This window comes from Lissotriton vulgaris, chromosome 3_1 (assembly GCF_964263255.1).
Source record: "Lissotriton vulgaris chromosome 3_1, aLisVul1.2, whole genome shotgun sequence".
In the NCBI taxonomy this organism is placed as follows: domain Eukaryota; kingdom Metazoa; phylum Chordata; class Amphibia; order Caudata; family Salamandridae; genus Lissotriton; species Lissotriton vulgaris.
Genome location: NC_141689.1, coordinates 1,267,069,569 through 1,267,084,752, shown reverse-complemented (window position 1 = coordinate 1,267,084,752; position 15,184 = coordinate 1,267,069,569). Strand labels below are relative to the sequence as shown.

The 15,184-nt window shown below is 45.1% G+C and overlaps 1 long non-coding RNA gene across 1 annotated transcript in view; it reads right to left on the bottom strand.

The window, feature by feature from the left end:
- The window catches only part of LOC147727781 (uncharacterized), a 146,114-nt gene extending 131,153 nt beyond the window's left edge, over window positions 1-14,961 (bottom strand). Inside the window, exon 1 of the long non-coding RNA XR_015309511.1 lies at window positions 14,939-14,961. This is a non-coding gene — a long non-coding RNA (uncharacterized LOC147727781). The remainder of the gene's footprint in view (window positions 1-14,938) is intronic.
- Between the last annotated feature and the right edge of the window lie 223 nt (window positions 14,962-15,184).

The following is a 15,184-nucleotide window of genomic DNA, read 5'->3' as shown; positions in this document are numbered from 1 at the left end:
GCTCATTGCACCATCAGGATTCAAGCAAACCGGGCCGAAGACGGCTGTAATGCCAGAAACCGGTCCCCGGGAGCTTGTTTCCTTCCCAGTGTAAGAATTGGCTTCTGTAGTTTGGTTTGTCCTGTTCCCATCATGCACTGGGACAGGAACAGACTAATTTGCATACAGCCAGGTTCTGAAACTGGGATGGTGCAGTGGGCTAAAAAACGGTGTTGGATCTAGCCCTGATCTTTTGACTGGGTGAGAGCTTTCTGCTTAATTCAGAGACTCTGTCCCTCACCACCCCTTTTTGTAAATATTTTTGTCCACCCTAAGCGTGGAAGGGTATTCTCAGATGTGAGACCCTTGCTCATTGCACCATCAGGATTCAAGCAAACCGGGCCGAAGACGGCTGTAATGCCAGAAACCGGTCCCCGGGAGCTTGTTTCCTTCCCAGTGTAAGAATTGGCTTCTGTAGTTTGGTTTGTCCTGTTCTCATCATGCACTGGGACAGGAAAAGACTAATTTGCATACAGCCAGGTTCTGAAACTGGGATGGTGCAGTGAGCTAAAAAACGGTGTTGGATCTAGCCCTGATCTTTTGACTGGGTGAGAGCTTTCTGCTTAATTCAGAGACTCTGTCCCTCACCACCCCTTTTTGTAAATATTTTTGTCCACCCTAAGCGTGGAAGGGTATTCTCAGATGTGAGACCCTTGCTCATTGCACCATCAGGATTCAAGCAAACCGGGCCGAAGACGGCTGTAATGCCAGAAACCGGTCCCCGGGAGCTTGTTTCCTTCCCAGTGTAAGAATTGGCTTCTGTAGTTTGGTTTGTCCTGTTCCCATCATGCACTGGGACAGGAACAGACTAATTTGCATACAGCCAGGTTCTGAAACTGGGATGGTGCAGTGAGCTAAAAAACGGTGTTGGATCTAGCCCTGATCTTTTGACTGGGTGAGAGCTTTCTGCTTAATTCAGAGACTCTGTCCCTCACCACCCCTTTTTGTAAATATTTTTGTCCACCCTAAGCGTGGAAGGGTATTCTCAGATGTGAGACCCTTGCTCATTGCACCATCAGGATTCAAGCAAACCGGGCCGAAGACGGCTGTAATGCCAGAAACCGGTCCCCGGGAGCTTGTTTCCTTCCCAGTGTAAGAATTGGCTTCTGTAGTTTGGTTTGTCCTGTTCCCATCATGCACTGGGACAGGAACAGACTAATTTGCATACAGCCAGGTTCTGAAACTGGGATGGTGCAGTGAGCTAAAAAACGGTGTTGGATCTAGCCCTGATCTTTTGACTGGGTGAGAGCTTTCTGCTTAATTCAGAGACTCTGTCCCTCACCACCCCTTTTTGTAAATATTTTTGTCCACCCTAAGCGTGGAAGGGTATTCTCAGATGTGAGACCCTTGCTCATTGCACCATCAGGATTCAAGCAAACCGGGCCGAAGACGGCTGTAATGCCAGAAACCGGTCCCCGGGAGCTTGTTTCCTTCCCAGTGTAAGAATTGGCTTCTGTAGTTTGGTTTGTCCTGTTCCCATCATGCACTGGGACAGGAACAGACTAATTTGCATACAGCCAGGTTCTGAAACTGGGATGGTGCAGTGAGCTAAAAAACGGTGTTGGATCTAGCCCTGATCTTTTGACTGGGTGAGAGCTTTCTGCTTAATTCAGAGACTCTGTCCCTCACCACCACTTTTTGTAAATATTTTTGTCCACCCTAAGCGTGGAAGGGTATTCTCAGATGTGAGACCCTTGCTCATTGCACCATCAGGATTCAAGCAAACCGGGCCGAAGACGGCTGTAATGCCAGAAACCGGTCCCCGGGAGCTTGTTTCCTTCCCAGTGTAAGAATTGGCTTCTGTAGTTTGGTTTGTCCTGTTCCCATCATGCACTGGGACAGGAACAGACTAATTTGCATACAGCCAGGTTCTGAAACTGGGATGGTGCAGTGAGCTAAAAAACGGTGTTGGATCTAGCCCTGATCTTTTGACTGGGTGAGAGCTTTCTGCTTAATTCAGAGACTCTGTCCCTCACCACCCCTTTTTGTAAATATTTTTGTCCACCCTAAGCGTGGAAGGGTATTCTCAGATGTGAGACCCTTGCTCATTGCACCATCAGGATTCAAGCAAACCGGGCCGAAGACGGCTGTAATGCCAGAAACCGGTCCCCGGGAGCTTGTTTCCTTCCCAGTGTAAGAATTGGCTTCTGTAGTTTGGTTTGTCCTGTTCCCATCATGCACTGGGACAGGAACAGACTAATTTGCATACAGCCAGGTTCTGAAACTGGGATGGTGCAGTGGGCTAAAAAACGGTGTTGGATCTAGCCCTGATCTTTTGACTGGGTGAGAGCTTTCTGCTTAATTCAGAGACTCTGTCCCTCACCACCCCTTTTTGTAAATATTTTTGTCCACCCTAAGCGTGGAAGGGTATTCTCAGATGTGAGACCCTTGCTCATTGCACCATCAGGATTCAAGCAAACCGGGCCGAAGACGGCTGTAATGCCAGAAACCGGTCCCCGGGAGCTTGTTTCCTTCCCAGTGTAAGAATTGGCTTCTGTAGTTTGGTTTGTCCTGTTCCCATCATGCACTGGGACAGGAACAGACTAATTTGCATACAGCCAGGTTCTGAAACTGGGATGGTGCAGTGAGCTAAAAAACGGTGTTGGATCTAGCCCTGATCTTTTGACTGGGTGAGAGCTTTCTGCTTAATTCAGAGACTCTGTCCCTCACCACCCCTTTTTGTAAATATTTTTGTCCACCCTAAGCGTGGAAGGGTATTCTCAGATGTGAGACCCTTGCTCATTGCACCATCAGGATTCAAGCAAACCGGGCCGAAGACGGCTGTAATGCCAGAAACCGGTCCCCGGGAGCTTGTTTCCTTCCCAATGTAAGAATTGGCTTCTGTAGTTTGGTTTGTCCTGTTCCCATCATGCACTGGGACAGGAACAGACTAATTTGCATACAGCCAGGTTCTGAAACTGGGATGGTGCAGTGAGCTAAAAAACGGTGTTGGATCTAGCCCTGATCTTTTGACTGGGTGAGAGCTTTCTGCTTAATTCAGAGACTCTGTCCCTCACCACCCCTTTTTGTAAATATTTTTGTCCACCCTAAGCGTGGAAGGGTATTCTCAGATGTGAGACCCTTGCTCATTGCACCATCAGGATTCAAGCAAACCGGGCCGAAGACGGCTGTAATGCCAGAAACCGGTCCCCGGGAGCTTGTTTCCTTCCCAGTGTAAGAATTGGCTTCTGTAGTTTGGTTTGTCCTGTTCCCATCATGCACTGGGACAGGAACAGACTAATTTGCATACAGCCAGGTTCTGAAACTGGGATGGTGCAGTGAGCTAAAAAACGGTGTTGGATCTAGCCCTGATCTTTTGACTGGGTGAGAGCTTTCTGCTTAATTCAGAGACTCTGTCCCTCACCACCCCTTTTTGTAAATGATTTTGTAAGTACAGCAGCTGAAGGGGCTCGTCCAAAGGATCCTTCTGATGATAATGGGTTTGTAAATGAGCCCGAAGGGTTAGACAAATTCTATTCCATGTCAGACCATACAGGGTCATCGGAGGATGAAGGCCCGGACAAGGAGTGGACGAGTGACAACAATAATCTTGCTTATTGGTGGTGCAACAAAGCGTCAAAAGATGAAGTTTCACCCCAAGGGTCCATACTGTCCGCAAAGTTATGAAACTGAAAGATAAATGGGCCAAGTAAGGACCTGGGGTCTCTGGGATCAATGATATGTGATTATTCCTTCTCTACGCAGCCTGGTTCAACTGGGAATGCTCCTGTTGCTGATGGAGCTCGTACAATAGACACTGCTCAGATGTCTCCTGCAGAAATAACACTGTCAACTATTTATCAGACTATCATGATGCACCACGAAGAGACGTGTCAGGAAGAGTGCTCGTACACAGGATGCATGTCGCAGGATGCAGAATTCGATCTGAAGAGTGGCCAAAACATGCTCGGATATTGCTGTCAGAATCATAGAAGCTGAAGAAAGGATCTCTACGTTGGAGGATGATTTGGCAATTCAGAAAGGCCGTACGGATTCAATTAAGGCACAAAGGGATGACATGTTGTGGAAATTCACAGATCTGGAAAACAGGTCCAAGGGGAATAATTTAAGAATCTTAGGAATTCTGAAAGGCAGAGAGGGGTTGGACATCAAACACTTTGTCATGGAACTTTTTTCCGAAGCATTTCGGGACTTAAAGCAGTGGGACTGGCAGCTGGAGGTTCAACAAGCACATTGTTTTCCCTTCAAGCAAAGGCAGAAATCTGGCTCAGCTGGGGATAAGCCTTGGGCAATATTAATTTGTCTAAATAATTTTTGGGCTAAGGAGAGATTTTATGACCTAGCTAGGCCAGACAGGAAGAGGGTAGGGAAAGATTGTGAGTTTTTCATTAGACCGGATTTATGTCCAGCAACAGTTGAGCGGAGGTGGCAGCTCCGCCAGCTAATAGAGGCATTTCAAGCAAAGGGGGCGCAAGCCTTCTTGCTCTACCCCTTAAAGCTGAAAATAATTCACCAGGGCCAGACGAGATTCTTTCTATCGGAAATCCAGGCGAAAGAGTTTTTGAATTCTATTTAGCTGAAAATTCCAGCCTTGGTGGCTCACCATTGCAGGGGTCATTCGATTTCTCAGGTATTAAGACGGGGGTTGAGCTAATGGAAAGGTTTTTTTTCTTCTCTCATTTAGAATTTTTTTAGGTTGGTATTGGCTAAGATCCTCGGTTGGGTGCAATAATGGGAGGAAGGATCTAGGGGAGAATGGGGGAAGCCAGCTTATCCCATCACAATGACCTAGGTCCTCTTGCCTCATAAGGGGGGGGTGAAGGGTTGGGGGGCAGGGGTTGGGGTTGGGTATGGGTAAAGGGAGGGGTTAAGCTTTGGCTGAAGAGGGGGGGCTGGAAGGCTAGCAGGGTTTTGGTCTTAAAATATAGTTGTGACAACTGCAAAAACATTTTTGGTGGTATGTTACTGTTTGTGAGTAAAGATTTTATTTTTTCTGAGTTGAAATTAGGTCCTATTTTCTATTTAAATGGGGCAGGATAGATTGCGTACAAGTACATGGAAAATTTGTGACCTAAATGATGGGAAAAAATGGGCAGTGCTATCCAAAATTGTACAAATCATGCAAGAAGATATTCTGTGTTTACAAGAAACACATATACCATGGGAGAAGCGGGAGTGTTTGAAAGTCCCTGGTTTTGATTTAGTTAGTAGCTTGCTCTAGACAGTCATCTATGATTAGAAGTGTGGCCATACTGCTGAGGCGAGGTGTTGGGCTCAGTAAAAAAGCCAAAGAGGACAGTGCAGGCAGATGGGCAGTAGCCGAAATTATGATTAATAGCAGACCCATTTCCATCTGCATGATATATGGCTCAAACTTAGACGATCCAGAAGTTATGAAATGTCTAAATCTTAAATTAGCAGCATGGCTGCACCCTATGGTTATGTGTGGGGATCTGAATATTCATTTGGTAGGCAACTTTAATCTTATAAGTGATAAAAAGTATCTGGGTAGGAAACCCAGAGTCTTTAAGGCTCTTCAGACTTTAGTCTCAGAGCACAGATTGGTTGTCGTTTGCTACAGGCATAATAAAGATAATGATGGGTATACATACTATTCTGCCCCCCCACAAAAAAATGGTCCGGTTGGACTATCTCTTTATGTCTGATCAGCTGGTAGGGGAGGCCTCTGTTGAAGTACACCCAAAAATTATATCTGATCATAACTCGCTGATAGTGGAGTGCCCCTGGTGTCACTTGGTCAGAGCTCCCAGACCGTGGATATTTGAAAGAAAATTATTGTTGGACCAATCTTATCGAGATCACATGAATAAATGGATAGCAAAATTTTTAGGTATTAACAGAAAAACTGCTTCTGATTGTATAGTGTGGGACACATTCAATGCTGCAGTGCGGGTGAGACTAAGAGCTTTGCAGCCTATCGTTGGAAGACTGTACAGGAGCAGACCAAGGGACGCGTTGAGGAGTTACGGGTTGCAGAGATGGAGTTAACGCAGAATATTAAGGACTGCCTTAATATGGATCAGAGACAACAGGCGGTGGCTATAATCAAGTCTAAATTATTGGAATTTTTTGGTGAAGATTTGGCTGCCAAGTATGTTCAATATTGTACGATGATGTATGAATTTGGGGAAAATTTGGGCAGCGTTCTTGCTAAAAGGCTACAACAGAGAAGTTTGGCAAATCGAATCACTAGAGTTCAGGATCAGCAAGGTTGTATTCAGGACATGCAGGAGGGGGTCATTGAAGTGTTTGAGAAGTTGTATACTTTGCTGTACAAGGAAGAGAGTACCAGATTGCTCAGTGAGTCTTTGGCTGAGGGCTTTCTGCAGGATATTGATACTCCTAAAGTCAAAACAGGTCAGAATAAGGCTATTTCTGCTCTAATTACTTGGGAGGAGGTTGAGCTGGCCATACAGTCCTTGGCCAATGGAAAGGCTGCAGGCCCGGATGCTATTCCGCTGGAGTTCTATAGGGCATTTTCCCAAGAAATCCTTCAAGACGTTTTATCAGTCTTTAGGGCGGCACAGAAGGGTGTCATACCTGAATCTTGGCGGCAAACTACGATAGTACTTTTCAAGAAAAAAGACAAGTCTGAGCTAAACACCTCATCTTATCGGCCTATCTCATTAATTAATACAGACAGCAAAATATACTCTAAAATGTAGGCACTAGACTTGCGGAGGTTATTACTCCTTTAGTGTCCATATGGCAGCATGGGTTTATTCCCGGCAGGGATACGCCCGACCATGTTCTGCGGGTCATTGCCCTTTTGGATTGGGCGCAGGTCATGGAGTCTCCCCTCGGAGTGATCCTGTTGGACACCGAGAAGGCATTCAACAGGGTCTCCTGGGGGTTCTTATCGGCAGGGCTCCGCTGGAAGGGCTTTAATATCGAATTTATACAGGCATTACAAGCATTGTATATTTCTCCAGCTGCAACAATTTGTATCTCAGGGCAGGAGACAGGTTATTTTATTGTTCTTAGTAAAATCAAAGGGAATCCGAATATTTTGCTGGTTAGGGTCAATGGTCAAGAGTATAAGACGCTGGCCTATGTGGACGATATTGTGCTTCTAACTAGAGATGTCGGTCCTGCCTTTGCAGCTCTAAAGACTCTTGCTGAGCAATTTGGCCTACCATCAGGCTATAAGCTGAATGTTTATAAAACTCAGGTCATACAATCAGCCGCTATGTGTCCCTCTGATGTTCCTGTTGTTACGGAAGCAATATATTTGGGGGTCAAAATCACTGCTTCAGTGGCCAATATCACTGACTTGAATGTCCTTCCAGTGGTTGAATCTGTTAATAATACGTTAGAAAGATTAGATCATCTGCACCTTTCGTTGTATGGCCACTGCAACGTACTTAAAATGTTGGTCCTCCCAAATGTTTTGTATTTATTTAAAACTATCCCACTAGAGTTTTTGCAAGTGAGTCAGGGTAGGGCCGAGGCGATTTTGTTTTAGATTCCTCTTGGGATACCGTCGGTCAAGTAGGGCGGCCAAGTGTATGTGCCTCCCTAGAGACCGTGGGGGATGGGCGGTCCTTATTATTTTATTGTATTATTGGTCAGCTATGCTGCAACATTTTTGAGTATTGTTGGTAGGAGATAGGGCAGAGGTTCAGTTAGCCAACAGACCAACTATTTACGAGATAGGTTTGGGAGAGGCGGCTAAGGGTATTCTAATGCGTATACTTGAACCAAGTTACTTAAAAAAAACAAGGTTCAAAGTAATCAGGGCTGTGTTTTCAGACTGGTGGAAAATTCGCCATAAATGGACAATTCCAAATATTAATACCTATACGCCCTTTACGGCTGCTGGAGTTTTGCCATCTATTTTTCAGGACCAGGTATATTTAGATGGCAGCTGCTGGGCCTGAAGGATATAGGCGGCCTATGTTCGGGTGGGCAATTGGCTTCCTTCTTCTTTTTAAGGGAGATGTTTCATTTAAATACTCATGATTTTTTTTAAATATCTCCAGATCTGAAGTTTCATTGATAAATACCATCATGATACTCCCACAATATTTAAAAAGGTTATTTTAATCGAATTAGTTCGAGAATAGGTACAGTTTATCAACACCTGTTATCAGGTCTCCCGGACGATGTTGACGTACAGAATACAAAATGGGAGGGAATATTTTGTAGGACTGGGGTTGATATTAGGCCTTCATTGGAACTGGCAAGCCATAGTTTAGTCTATGGTAGCTTACAGACTCAAAGCTATATGGCAATGTTTGATCTATACTACACACCGGCAAAGATTGCAAAGTGGGTGGAGGGGGCGGAAGGCTGATAGTTGTCGTAGGTGTGGGCTTCGAGCATCCATTGCTATAGGGGTGTTTTATTTGTGTCCAAATCTGAGGGAATTCCTCCAGGAAGTTGAGTATTTTATCAAAATGGCGCTGGAAATTCCGGTTGTAATCTCCCCTGAGCTGGTGATAATGGGGTGCGAGGATACCTGGATGGGTGAAACATCTAGGTATGTTTCCGCCTTCCTGTTTGCAGCGATGGCAATGATTCGGCTGTGTATTATGTCTCAATGGATAAGTCTGGAAGCCCACTCATTCTTTAATTGGAGAGCAAGGATGGTTGCAAAGTATAATTTGGAGCCCTTTGTTTTTCTTCTAAGGGGGAAAAGAAGGCGGGAGTTGGCAACTAGAATATGGGTCCCGTTAAAGGAGTGATCTAAGCATTGAGGTATATCAAGGAGTTGGACCAAATGCAGTCTGTGTGGATGTGTAGATCTCTGCCTTAGTATGTCTGCTTTGCTGTCTTCATCCTGCCCATCTAGTCTCACAACTGATGTATAATTCCATGTTTTTCCATTCAATTAAAGAAAATAAAGTTAAAAAAACATTGCCCATAGGTATAGCGTATATCAAAGTCAAGCTTGACATGAGGTGTGATAGGTGTGCCAGTCTGTAGGTGGCCAAACAAGAGTTACCAAAGGGGAGTAATGGAGCTAAAGATCAGTTATCCAATTTACTCCACGGAATAACCTCAGAACGAAATGCCAGAGGTTGTACTACCTTTCAGTGTGGCTCATTCAATTGGAAGTAGTACTCCAAGGGGCTTATTTATGAGCCCTTGCGTCGCTCTTGCACAGCCGGTATGTCCCTTTTTGTGACGCACCAGTAGCATAAGAAATGAGCCATGTTGCGCCATATTTACGAAGTGACACATCTAGGTAGATGCATCACTTCGTAGACCACTGCTCTACATTATACCTGCGCCAGGGATAATGTAGCGCTGGGCCACCGCCAGACCCCTAAATATTTAAAAAATGTATGTCTTGACTTTGACTTATTAGAGTTTAGTCATTTTGGGCTTGTTTTGTTCAGAATAATATAATCAATTTTTCTAGACTGGTGTGGAGTCTTTTTGTGGTGTTTTCACGCAGTTACTGTTTTGATGTGTTCACAAATACTTTACACATTGCCTCTTAAGTTAAGCCTGCCTGCTCTGTGCCAAACTTCCAGAGGGGTGAGCACAGGTTAGTTTTTGAAGTATATCTGACTTACTTTAACTAGGATCGTAGTGTGTCATGGACTGATAATGTTTCACCTGCAATGATTTTGCAGACTTTTGGTGTAGAGAACCAGGTGTTGTTGTATGGTTACGTTTTATTTCCAGAGTTTTTTATAGCACAAACTTGACCCAAAGGTATCGGATATCAGAGCACTTTGCATGAGCACCAGTTGCTTACACAAGGACACATTTGTTTTCGTTAGGCACGGATGTTTAGGTGATTTGCCTAGAATCACAGGATGTTGAGCATTATTGCCAAGACTCAAACCTGGTTCCCCACTTTGAGATCGGCCACCCTAGCCATTAGGCCACATCCTCATTTCTGACTCATGTCAATTCAGTTCAGTAAAAATATATTAATTAAAATCCTTTTGACCACCCTTTTCAAAACCCAGGTTGATGAGTTCAGCCAAACATACAGTGGTAGAGACTTCCTTATTTTGGGGGCCGAACCAGAGAGTAGTAAAGTTAGGAGTCCTAACTTTACTACTACTAAACTGAAAAAAATCTTAATTTTAAGACTTTCGGTATTCATAGAAGGCATTTAGGAGTCCTAAAGTTAGGAGTCCTAACTTTACTACTACTAAACTGAAAAAAATCTTAATTTTAAGACTTTCGGTATTCATAGAAGGCATTTAGGAGTCCTAAAGTTAGGAGTCCTAACTTTACTACCACTAAACTGAGAAAAGTCCTAATTTTAAGACTTTCGGTATTCACAGAAGGCATTTGGGAGTTCTAAAGTTAGGAGTCCTAACTTTACTACTCCTAATCTGAGAAAAATCCTAATTTTAAGACTTTCGGTATTCACAGAAGGCATTTGGGAGTCCTAAAGTTAGGAGTCCTAACTTTACTACTACTGAACTGAGAAAAATCCTAATTTTAAGACTGTCAGTAGTCACAGAAGACATTTAGGAGGCCTAAAGTTAGGAGTCCTAACTTTACTACTCCTAAACTGAGAAAAAAACTAATTTTAGGACTTTCGGTATTCGCAGAAGGCATTTAGGAGTCCTAAAGTTAGGACTCCTAACTTCTGTGAATACAGAAATGAGTAAGTGCCTTCTGTGAATACCAAAATGAGTAAGTGCCTTCTGTGAATACCAAAATGGTAGTAAGTTTAGGATATTGTCTTAAGTTAGTTCTGTGAATCGGGCCCTATATCATTAATTTTCTAGTATATTGGAAAGCTATGTCCTTTTTACCTTATTGTTGGGGGGTGATGGCAACATACATATTTAGCTTTAGGAATTAGCTGATCTGGGATGTATTTATTCGCCGCCCTGATTAAGTCAGAGGCTAATACGAAACTATGAAAAAACATGTGTTGGCTGTAATAAAATGTGACTTGGCTAGTTATACTGGTGCGTGAATTTAAGGAAGTGCCTGTGGGTTCAATAAAGAGACTGGAATGATAAAATTCCTAATTTGTACAATCCTACCTTGTAACATATCTGAGTGCTCATGGTAATTTGTATTTGTTGAACCTTTTCCATTCTATACGGGTTCTTTGGTTGCCATCCCTCACCCTTGAGCACCTTGCCTGGTCACCATGTATTGGATGTAAATGGAACAAGATGGCTTTCCTTAAAACTTTGGGGCAGATTTACAAGCCCCCTTCGCCTCTTTTATGCTGCCGTTGCATCATTTTTGTGATGCAGCGGCGGTGCAATAGATGCGCCATGGTGCGGGTTATTTACAACGTGACATATCTTGGAGATACATCAAGTTGTAAAGCCCTGTGCCAGAAGTAGGCGTTCCTGTGCGGGGGGAGTGCCTGCTAAAAGTGGCTGAGGGAAATCTACAACATTTCACTCAGTCACTTTTGGGCCAATGCTGCGTCAAAATCCTGCACCTGCTTGAAGCAGGCATAAGGATTGACGCAGCATTGTACAGATAGGGCCCCCCAGAGCATTGCTGGAGCTGCGTCGCGCTTGTAACGCAACTCCAGCAATGCGCCGCCTTTACGGCACAGATGCGTCACGCACATTGTAAATGTTGCGCATCCATGGTGGCGGAGCCGCAGTGCACAATAACTGGTGCATCCCTGCTAATATGCAGGGATGCTCCAGTTATTGTAAATCTGCCCCCTTATGAGTTAGTAAAATCAAATGACTTAGCTAACACCAGACCCAATAAAGTTAACAATGTCAAATAGTAATAAACAAAATGGAAAGTGCTGCTTGTGTGAAAAGAAGCATGACTGAAACAAAGAGGTAGTGTGTGAATTCTAAGAGAGGAGTTCAAGTTCAAGTTCAAGTTCAGGCATTTGTATAGCGCACTACTCACCCAGAGCGTCTCAAGGCGCTAGAGGAAGGGGTTCAATTATTTGTCGAATAGCCAGGTTTTCAGTTCTTTTCTGAAGGAGATGTGGTTCTGAGTAAGGCGGAGGTGGGTGGGGAGTGAGTTCCAGGTCTTGGCAGCAAGGAAGGAGAAGGATCTGCCACCCATGGTGGATTTCCGGATGCATGGGACTGCGGCGAGGGCTTGATTGGACGATCTTAGTTGGCGGGTGGGTTTGTAGAAGGACAATCGAGTGTTGAGGCATTCGGGTCCTAGATTGTAGAGGGCCTTGTGTGCGTGGGTGAGAAGGCGGAAAGTAATTCTTTTGTTGACGGGAAGCCAGTGGAGGTCTTTTAGATGTCCGGTGATGTGATCTTGGCGCGGGATGTCTAATATGAGTCTCGCTGACGCGTTTTGGATGCGCTGGAGTTTTTTCTGTAATTTTGTTGTGATTCCGGCGTAAAGTGTGTTACCATAATCCAGTCGACTCGTGACCAGTGCGTGGGTGACAGTCTTTCTTGTCTCGAGGGGGATCCAGCGGAAGATCTTTTTGAGGATGCGAAGTACGTTGAAGCAGGAGGACGAGACGGCGTTGACTTGTCTGGACATCGAGAGAGAGGAGTCTAGGATGAAGCCAAGGTTACGTGCATGGTCTGTGGGTGTGGGTGCTGTGCCCAGAGCTGAAGGCCACCAAGAGTCGTCCCAAGCTGAGGGGGAAGATCCTAGGATGAGCACCTCCGTTTTGTCTGAGTTGAGTTTTAGGCGGCTCTGTTTCATCCATTCGGCTACTTCTTTCATGCCTTCGTGAAGATTGGTTTTGGCGGTGTTGGGGTCTTTGGTGAGGGAAAGGATTAGCTGGGTGACGTCGGCGTAAGCGATGATGTTGAGGTTGTGTTGACGCGCGATGGAGGCAAGAGGACTCATGTAGACGTTGAAGAGGGTGGGACTGAGTGAGGATCCTTGAGGTACGACGCAGATGACTTCGGTGGCCTCTGAGTAGAATGGGGGAAGTCGGACTCTTTGAGTTCTCCCAGCGAGGAATGAGATGATCCAGTCCAAGGCGTTTCCTTGTATGCCGATGTTGCTGAATCAATGAATAAGGGTGCCGTGGCAGACTGTGTCGAAAGCGGCGGAAAGGTCGAGTAGGATGAGGGCCAGTGTTTCTCCATTGTCCAGGAGTGCTCGGATGTCGTCGGTCGCTGCAATGAGGGCGGTTTCGGTGCTGTGTTTCGCTCGAAACCCGGATTGAGATGGATCAAGGGAGTTGTTGGATTCAAGGAAGGCGGCGAGCTGGCTGTTGACGGCTTTATTTATTTATTATTATTTATTTATTATTAATCTTGTAGAGCGCGAACAGCTACCCTAGAGGGTTTCCCGGCGCTGATTGACAGTATAGCATAGTAATCCGGAGGGAGTTATTGCGCAAAAGCCAGGTCTTAACGGCTTTGCGGCTTACCGGAGAGAGTTATTGAGCAAAGAGCCAGGTTTTAACGGCTTTGCGGAAGCGAAGATGGCAATGCTCCACTCGTAGGTCCAAAGGAAGAGAATTCCAAAGTCTGGGTCCTAGTACAGAAAAGGAACGGCCACCCACTCTGGTGAGCCTAAACTTAGGCACACAGAAAAGATGTTGGGAGGAGGAACGGAGGGAGCGTGCGGGAACATAGGGTTTGACAAGAGATTGGAGATAGGTGGGGGCAACTTCAATTTTTATCTTGTGCATAAAGCATAGTGCCTTGAATTTAACTCGTTTATCAAGGTTGATAAACTCGATGACTTTGGCCGGGAAAGGGAGGAGGGATATGGGTCGGTAGTTTTTCAGTTCTGAGGGGTCCGCTGTGGATTTCTTCAGAAGGGCGCTGAGTTCGGCGTGTTTCCAGCTTTCTGGAAAGGTGGCAGAGTTGAAAGAGCAGTTGATGACATCGCGGAGTTGGGGTGCGATGATGGAGTCAGCTTTGTTGAAGATGTGGTGGGGACAGGGGTCAGAAGGCGAGCCAGAGTGGATTGAGTTCATGAGGTGAATTGTGTCTTCAGTGGTGATTGGGTTCCAGGCGCTGAGGTTGTTAGTTGGAAGAGTAGGATCTGAAGGGGGTGGGGCGGGTTGATCGCTGGGAGAATTCTCGAAGCTGTTGTGGATGTCAGCAATTTTGTTGTAGAAGGAGGATAGCGCATTGCAGAGGTCTTGGGAGGGGGTGATGTCTTTAGTTGCTGGGGTGGGGTTGGTGAATTCTTTGACGATATTGAAGAGTTCCTTGCTGTTATGAGTGTTGTTGTCGAGACGATCCTTGAATGCTGATTTCTTGGCGGATCGAATCAGTTGGTGGTGTTTGCGGGTAGCTGTCTTGAGGGAGGCCATGTTGTCTGAGGTTGGGTTTTTTCTCCAATTCTTCTCTATGGTGCGGCATAGCTTCTTGGATGTTTTAAGTTCGTCATTGAACCAGGGAGCCTTTTTGCTGGCTGATTTCATCTGGTGCTTTTTCAGGGGTGCTAATTCGTCCGCACTGAGGGTAATCCAATGCCTGAGGTTGGTGGCCGCTTGGTCTGGGTCCATAGAGAGGGTGGGAGGGTTTTGGCTGAGTGATGTGAGGAGTTGGTCGGTGGTGATTTTGTTCCAGTTTCTCCGAGGAATAGGTTGTGGACGGTTGTGGGTCAGGGTGGTTTTGTAGCTGAAGTGAACACAACTGTGATCCGTCCAGTGGAGAGCTGTAGTGTGATCGAAGGAGATGTGCTTGCTGGAGGTGAAGATAGGGTCGAGCGTGTGTCCGGCTGTGTGAGTGGGGGTGTCAACAAGTTGTTTGAGTCCGAGATTGGCCAGGTTGTCCAGAAGGGTGGTGGTGAACAAATCAAACCAGAACAAATCAATTGAAGGCGCTATGCACTGCTAGGTAAATGTCAGATGATAATTGCAGTTGCCAGACTTCAAAACAACGCACACAAAATGTGCATGTCCTTCTATGACCAAAACAAACCAAGTGATGCTTGTCATGCATAACACAGAGAAAATAGGTAATAACAGGATGCACTCTGCATCCCTATGCACATAATAAACTACATTACAAGTTCTACAGGAGACAGTTGTTTTCCAAAGGTTTTCTTAAAAGAGTAAACTTACCATCGCAAATTGCTGTTTCAAAGTCTACGGGGACACAAAAGAGAAAATGTCAATGCTTGCACGAATATATAGTTTGAGAAGCGAATATGTTCTACTGTAATGAAAAAAAGTTATTACATTTGCTTTATTGTGTGCCTAGAAGAACAATTTCAACATCCATCTGCAACTAAGGGTTCATTCAAGGGCAAATAGTTTGATTATAGTATATTTAAAAGAAAATACATTTCCTATTATTGACACATTACT